Below are 7,837 nucleotides of genomic sequence, written 5' to 3'. Positions count from 1 at the left end.
CACCCTGCCTCCCCCCACCAAATCTCATGGTAATAGGAAAAACACAAATAACACACACACAAAATAAGATGGCAGAAAAGAAATCCAAATAAATCAGTAATCACAATAAATGTAAGTGGACTAAACTTAGCTATTAAAGACAGAGACTACCAGATGAATTTTTTTTTTTTTAATCAAAATCCGGCTATAAGTAAGCTCTGTATAAGAGATACTATACCTAAGACAAGGACACACAAATGTTCCAAGCAGACAGAAAAAGATCTCCCAGGCAAATACTAACCAATGAAAACTGGTCTAACAATGGTTAATATCAAGCCAAATAGAATATAATGCCAAAAGCACTGCTAAGGATAAAGTGAGTCATTATATTCATGATGAAACCAAGAATCCCATCAAGAAGGTGAAAACTCGTGAACATAACACCTTCCCTAGAATTTGAATGGAATCCTTTTTCAGCTACACTTATTCAAAGATTGATGGTTCATTAAATGCAATCTTTGAGCAGGCTTAGGTCCCTTAATGTGGAAAGAGATGAGGCATGAGGACAATGGGAGATTAAAAAATGAGGTTGCTTACTAAATTATTAACCATAAAGCTATGGGCTAAATCAACATAACTGCAACTAGAACAATAAAGGCCTCGCACACCCTCAATCACTTGTGGTTCATTTGCATATTATATGAGAACGTTTAAGTAACTGTAGCCTAGAAAATGGTCTTTATTAAAATGTGCCCACAGTTAACACTTTCAGAAACGAAACTCATGTGGCTCCAAATGCAACCCAGCAAGCCTAAGTCACTCTTTGCGGGCAGGAGTGGACACAGTGAAAGGGCTGAGTTGTGGGTGAAGGAGATATTGCAGGCTCAAGAAAGCTGGGGCATTTGACAAAAATCACATTTGACAACCTTGTAGACAAGAAAGATGAATGAGCTGGACGAGGCACAATTAGGTAAATTTATCTTGGGCCCCAAAGGACAGCTGATTAATGGATGCTATAAAACAGGAGGAGAGTTCTTCATTGTAGAGTTCTGTAAGCCAGGCTCAAATCCTGGTTCCCTCATTTATTGACCAGCTAGGTGACCTTGGGAATTTTTTTATTTCTCTGAATATTAATCTCCGTAGAGAGAGATACTGCCCATTTCAAGGATTATTGTTGTTTTGTTTTCAAGGATTATTGTAAAAATGAAAGGGAATGGGGTGCCTGGGTGGCTCAGTGGGTTGAGCCTCTACCTTCGGCTCAGGTTATGATCTCAGGGTCCTGGGCTTGAGCCCCATATTGGGCTCTCTGCTCAGAAGGGAGCCTGCTCCCCCCCATCCTGCCTACTTGTGATCTCTCTCTCTCTCTGTCACATCAATAGAATCTTTAAAAATAAAAAAAGAATGAAATGGGATAACTCATTAACGCACTCGACACATAATAAGCACTCAAGTGATGCTTCCCATTCTCTAGAATATGGAGACAGTTTAGGAGCCCTCTGTATGATAAAAATTTCAGATTTCTGGTGGCTTGGAGTTCAACGGTATAAAACAGCAGTTTATATATTGGGCTACAGTAGCAGGAGCATACTGTCGATATTGAGAGAGGTGATAGTTCTGCGTAATACTAGTCAGACCCGTGGCACCTGGGTGGCTCAGTGGGTTAAAGCCTCTGCCTTCAGCTTAGGTCATGATCCCAGAGTCCTGGAATTGAGCCCCGAGTTGGGCTCTCTGCTTGTCACGGAGCCTGCTTCCTCCTCTCTCTCTGCTTGCCTCTCTGCCTACTTGTGATCTCTGTCTGTCAAATAAATAAATGAAATCTTTAAAAAACAAAACAAAACAAAAAAAAAAACTCAAACTAGTCAGACCCCAGCTTGAGTAGTGGTTTCTTCTGGGGAAGCCATGCTTTTATAGGGACCTAGAACAGTGGTTCTCAAACTGTGGTCCCCAAGACAAGCAGCATCAGCGGGATAAGGGAATTTGTTAGAAAAGCAAATTATGGGGACACTCTCCAGCCTTCCTGAATCTGAAACTCTCAGAGTGGGACTTTGAAAGGTGTGGTTTTTTTTTTTTAAAGATTTTATTTATTTATTTGACAGAGAGAAATCACAAGTAGTCGGAGAGGCAGGCAGAGAGAGAGAGAGAGGGAAGCAGGCTCCCTGCTGAGCAGAGAGCCCAATGCGGGACTCGATCCCAGGACCCTGAGATCAAGACCTGAGCCGAAGGCAGCGGCCTAACCCACTGAGCCACCCAGGCGCCCCTGAAAAGTGTGTTTTAACAAGCTAATCTTAACAAACAGCATGATTCCGATGCATGCTGAAGTTTGAGAACCACTGACCTAGATCGACATACATTTTAGGGGTAGATACAGATCTCAAAACCATGTCTCCTGAGAACAGTTGAAGGACCTGAAGATGTTCAGCCTTTATTTAGATTGGGGCCAATCTAAATAAAGGTCAGAAAGAACGAAGGAGCTGACTTGTTTCTCCCTGTCTCTCCAATGATGGTCCTCATCAAGCATGGAAAATATGAGGGAACACAAATAATGGTAGGTTAAAGAAAGTGTTTTTGTCTGCAAGTCATTGACAAGTGACACAACTGGCCTAAATCATAAGAGACTTATTCACCTATGACAGGAATCCAGGGATAGGGAAGTTCTTATCTAACTAATAGACCAGATCAACCACATTCTCAAAGACCCAGGCTTTTCCCGACAGTTTCTTCTACATCTCAAGTGGATCAGCCACTCTCCACATGGTTGCCCAACGGAGGAAGAAATTCCCAAGCACACACGTTTAGACACTAAGAAGCAGAGGAAGCAAGTATGACTTCCTTGTACCTCCTTTGAAGAAACCTTTCCCAACAGGGGCTCCACTGTCCCTTCAGCAGATGTCCCTCAAATTTCATTGTGAAGGTAACACACCAGGTCACATGACACTTCCTAAGCTAATCCCCAGCTAGCTTAGATAACAGAATTGCCAGCGTTGGCTTAGACCAGGGTTCATCCACCTCTTCTGTGCCGTGGACCCCTTGGGCAGTCTGGAGAAACCTATGGACCCTTTCTCAGAAGACTGTTTTTGACTGCATAAAATAAAATGATGGGATTACAAAGGAAACCAATGATATTGAAATACAGTTTCTGAAATATATTTTTGAAAACGTGTGGTAGAGGAATAAACTCGCTTCTTTATTAGTGCATTAAATAACAAATTCTAGCAGCCGATCTAATAACAACCATAATTTCAAAGTAGTGATGAGTGTGAACAATGTTCCGAGATACTGTAATAACTTCTGTGATATGAAAACATTTGTGATTCCTACTGGGGACAAAGTCACAAAGTTACGGCTAACTGTGGTTTGTTGCTTATGTTCATAGCAGGAGGAAATGCTAAATTTCCGTTGGAGGGTAGTGAAGATGAGATCGATTATTACTTTCCCCCCATGCAAGTCTGTGAATCCCATGCACACTGTCCACAGACCCCTCACTGGGGTGAGCTGTGGACTCCCCGTGAAGTGCCCCTCGCTTAGATTAATCAAGATTCACACGGTAGGGCTGGGAGTGGGCAAGTCTTCACCGAGACAAGTGGCCTCAGACAAGTGTGGATTCCTAAGCTAAATCACGGCCAAGTCAAGCAAAACAGGAAGTGGGACTGGGGAGGGGATGGCGGAGCATCGTGGCAGAAGAGTGAGATGGCTATGGCTCCAGTGTTCCCTCCACGTAGCACCGGGGACTCCTTCAGAAGGAGAACCTCCTCACCACCGCAGCGAGAGACCTGGCAAGACCACTCGGACCCCACACGTGGCACATACCAGGATTCCCTTCATTTTATTTACTTAAAAAAATTTTTTTTTAAAGATTTTATTTATTTATTTGACAGAGAGAGAGATCACAAGTAGGCAGAGCATCGGGCAGAGAGAGAGGGGGAAGCAGACTCCCTGTTGAGCAGAAAGCCCGATATGGAACTCCATCCCAGGACCCTGGGATCATGACCTGAGCCGAAGTCAGAGGTCCAACCCACTGAGCCACCCAAGTGCCCCCCGCTTTTTATTTACCTTTGTTTCCTCACTGGTTTTTGAAAAATATCTCTATGCATATCAAGTTACAGGTGGAACACTTGCTCTTTGCAAATATTCAGCCTACTGGGGTGTGTCCCTTCCATTCCACTCCTTAGAAGTGACCGCAGGTCTCAGCGTGGCGGGTGTCTTTTCAGACAACTTGCTAGCCACGCAGGGCATCCCAACAGCTCACAAGGGAGCCTGTGGGGAAGCTTGTGAGCAATGCAGATTCTTGGGAATGAAAGCAGCTTCAGTGTGCCAAATGCTGATTTCACGGTGTTCCCTTAAATTCCGCACCCCTCTCCGTTTTTTAAGTTTGTCAGTGTTGTTTGGGGAGAACAGTTTGTTAAACTGCCTCAGACTGAAAGTGTAGATTTCTCTACCTGGTGCCGGTGATCTCCCACACACCTGAAAAACCTCAGGTGTGCCAAGCAGGTCCTAGAACCATAGCTAGAGACTCATCACCTGTAACGGCAAATCACTAGAAATAACTTAGCTGTCCATCCATAGGGGAGCCCTTAGGCTAACTGTGCTAGAGTATGCATCCATGTGCTGGAAGGCTCTTTGGTTAGCAGCCCCAGACCGCGCTGATGAGAAGCAAGGCCTGTTGCATGAGGGTGAGTGAAACAAACACCCACTCTTATATGAAAAGTTTTTGGTTTTTTTTTTTAAGTTACGTGTGTCTATCTCTTTAAGGGATCATATGGTAAAATTTTTCTCAAACTACCATCCATTGGCCACCTCCCTTGGAATCCTATGGGGCATACAGATTCTTGGGCTCCACTCTGGAACTCCTGGGTCAGAATCTCCAGGGACGGAGCCCCCAAACCTGGGTTGCTCACAAGCTCCCCAGACTCAGAAGCCCGGGTTTGGGCAAAGTATGGGCCTGGGCGGGTAGGAGACCCCACTCACTTCCAGGGTCCCTGGTGGGGCTCTTGAGTCCCTCCCCCCTCCCTTGGACCAGGCCCCCATCATCCCCTGCCCCTGACCTCATTCCTTATTCAGGTGCCGGGATGATTTCAGAACTGACCCCGGCCCTCTTAGTTAGCTAATCACATAGCCAGCCCTTGTCAGGACTAGGAGCATAGTCAGTCCTGCCCTGAACCAGGAGGGCCAACCCCTGGGTTGAAACCTAGTGGCTACACTCTTACCTCCTAAGTTGGGGCATTCCTGCCTCATACTCTGAATCCTGGGGTAAAGGACCAAGAAGGGGAAACAGAAGTCTGTCCTTACTGTCAGTTAGCCATCCCCACCCTGCACAGGGCAGAAAGAGAAGCTCTGGGACAGGGTCAGCAGGGGAGCCCTGATAGGGGCACACACTGGGGGGCGGGGCAGGCATCCAGGGTGTGGAAGGGGTTGGGGCCAGAATTCAGGGCCTTGGAGACCAAGGGAGCTGGGGGCTAGAGATGCAAGAGTTTGGGAGCAGAGCGAGTGTAGGGGAGGATGTCCCTGGTCAGGGGTCTGGTGCCTCTCAGGATCATGAGAACCACCTGGGGTTACTAGCTACCGACATGGGCAGAGATCTAAAGGCCAAGAGGGGGCTGGGGACATCCGAATTTATAACAAGCATACCACCTCTCCATTCTTACAACGCAGCACAAAGGGGACCATGGCCCACAACTAACCTGGGGGTGTGCAGAGGTTTACCTGGGATTCTAGAACAGGATGAGCTATAATTTATATGAACTTCCCTGCCCCAGGACTCATGTTTCTCTCCTGTCCTTGAGGGGGAGGGTACAACTTGGCTCTGGCTTCCATATAAAAGTCACAGCAATATTAATGGGAGCCAGAATCCCCTGGGGGCCTCCCATGTACCTGGTTGGGGCCCTCAGGCACGGAGCTGTAGTTAGGAGTACCCTCCTTTCCCTCAACAGATTTACTGAGATATAATTCATTCACCTATCCAGTTCACCCAGGGAAAGTGTACAAGTCAGTGGTTTTTAGGATTTCCACGGAGTGGTGCGTCCATCACCACAATCAATTTTAGAGTATTTCAGTCACCCCAAAAAGAACCCCATACCTACCCATTAGCCGTCACTGTCCACTCTCTTCTCCCCTGGCCCTGGCAACCAGCAGTCTGCCTATTCCTATTCTGGACAGTTCATATAAATGGCATCATACACTGCGGGACCTTTTGTGTCTAGCTGCTTGCTCTTAGAATAATGTTTCCACGGTTCGTCTATGGAGTAGCGTGTGTCAGGACTGCGATCCTCTTTATGGCTGAGTAATATTCCAGCGTCTGGAGACATCACATTCTATCCACCTGTTCTTCAGTTGATGGGTACCTGGGTTGTTTCCACTTTTTGGCTATTATGCAAAAGGTTGCTGTGAGCATGCATGCACATGCTTTTGTGTGGACAAAGATTTTCAGATGTCTTGAGTATATACACAGGAGCGGAATTGCTGGGTCATGCAGTAACTCTCTGTTTACCATTCTGAGAAACCCAGACTATTTTCCTAAGTGGCTGCATCACGTTATAATCCCACCAGGAGAGCATGAGGGTCCCAGTTTGGCTCCATCTTTGCCAATGCTTGTTATTATCTGTCTCTTTGATTCTCGCCATCCTAGTGTGTGCCAAGAGGTAACTCAGGATTTTGATTTCTATCTCCCTGGGAGCCTCCCCATTTTACAGAAGAGGAAACTGAGGCTCAGAGATATGAAGAGCCTTGCTGGAGGTCCTGAGGATGTCCCTCTGCGTGTAGGGACAGTGTAGGTGGTGTTCGTGGTTCCTGTAGGTGCCAAGGAGGGATCAGCTGGGTGTGAGGGGCTCACCTGAGAGCCCCAGAAGTACACACCCTCAGGCAGATCCTCAGCAGGACCATGGTGGGTGGGACTCTTGCCAGGGATGAGCCAAGGGGGATCCGAACCCAGGGCATGATGGGAGAGGCAGTGAGGTTCAGTGGGTAGGGGAGCGATGGGGGGGCGGTCCAGTTGTGGCAGAGCAGAGTTCAACAACTGGGTGACCTTGAGCAAGCTACTTAAGCTCTCTGATGCTGTTTCCTCGAATATAAGAAGGTGCTGGCAATCCCTGTTGAGGGCAAATGGGATCCCTAATGGGTCTTAACTCACCCTCCCGCCCCAGAAACACACCCCGGAATCTCAGGGTCGCACGCGCTGGGAGACATGGGTGAGAATGCCCTCAGCAGTGTTGCTGAGCAGATGGGAACACACCTTCTTGTCAACAGTAGGAAGAATCAGTAAGTTAAGTTGTGGGATATACATGCACTCATAAAAATGGACAAATTACAGACACGCAACAACATGGATGGATGTCCCCAGCAGAGGGGTGAGTGCAGGGATGGATGGGCTGAGTCCATGCATAGAAAGGTCTAAATGATAGACAAAACTCAACTCCATTGCTAAAGATGATGTATATTTAGGTAGTAAAGCTGTAAAAAGCACATGAAAAATGTGCCTCCCAAGGAAGTCAGGGTGGTGATTCCTCTCTGAGAGGCAGGAGAGGGTGTGAGCAGGGAGACACACGGGCTGGGCTGGGGGCTTCTGTTCTGGAGTGCTGAGCTGCATAGGTGACAGGCTCACCTTGATCTGCTTTCTAAGGTATTTATTGAGCAAACAGTGTAAACATGTCTTATGCACTCCTCTGTGTGTGTATCTCAAAATCTAAGAATAAATCAAGCACCCGGTAGCTGGACAAAGACCGGTTTCCCTTCGCTCTCTATCTGTGCCCAGCCAACTTCTTGTTCTGTGCTGGGGTGGGGTGGGGCGCCCAGAGCAGGAGTGAGAAGCTGCTGAGTGAGGCCGGCCCCTCCCCCGCCACACTGCTCCAGACACAAATGTCCCAGA

Source organism: Mustela putorius, unplaced genomic scaffold (assembly GCF_011764305.1).
Source record: "Mustela putorius furo isolate JIRA1106 unplaced genomic scaffold, ASM1176430v1.1 tig00000743_pilon_pilon_pilon, whole genome shotgun sequence".
Lineage (NCBI taxonomy): Eukaryota > Metazoa > Chordata > Mammalia > Carnivora > Mustelidae > Mustela > Mustela putorius.
The sequence above is the reverse complement of the archived record's forward strand: the minus strand, read 5'-3'. Positions refer to the sequence as shown.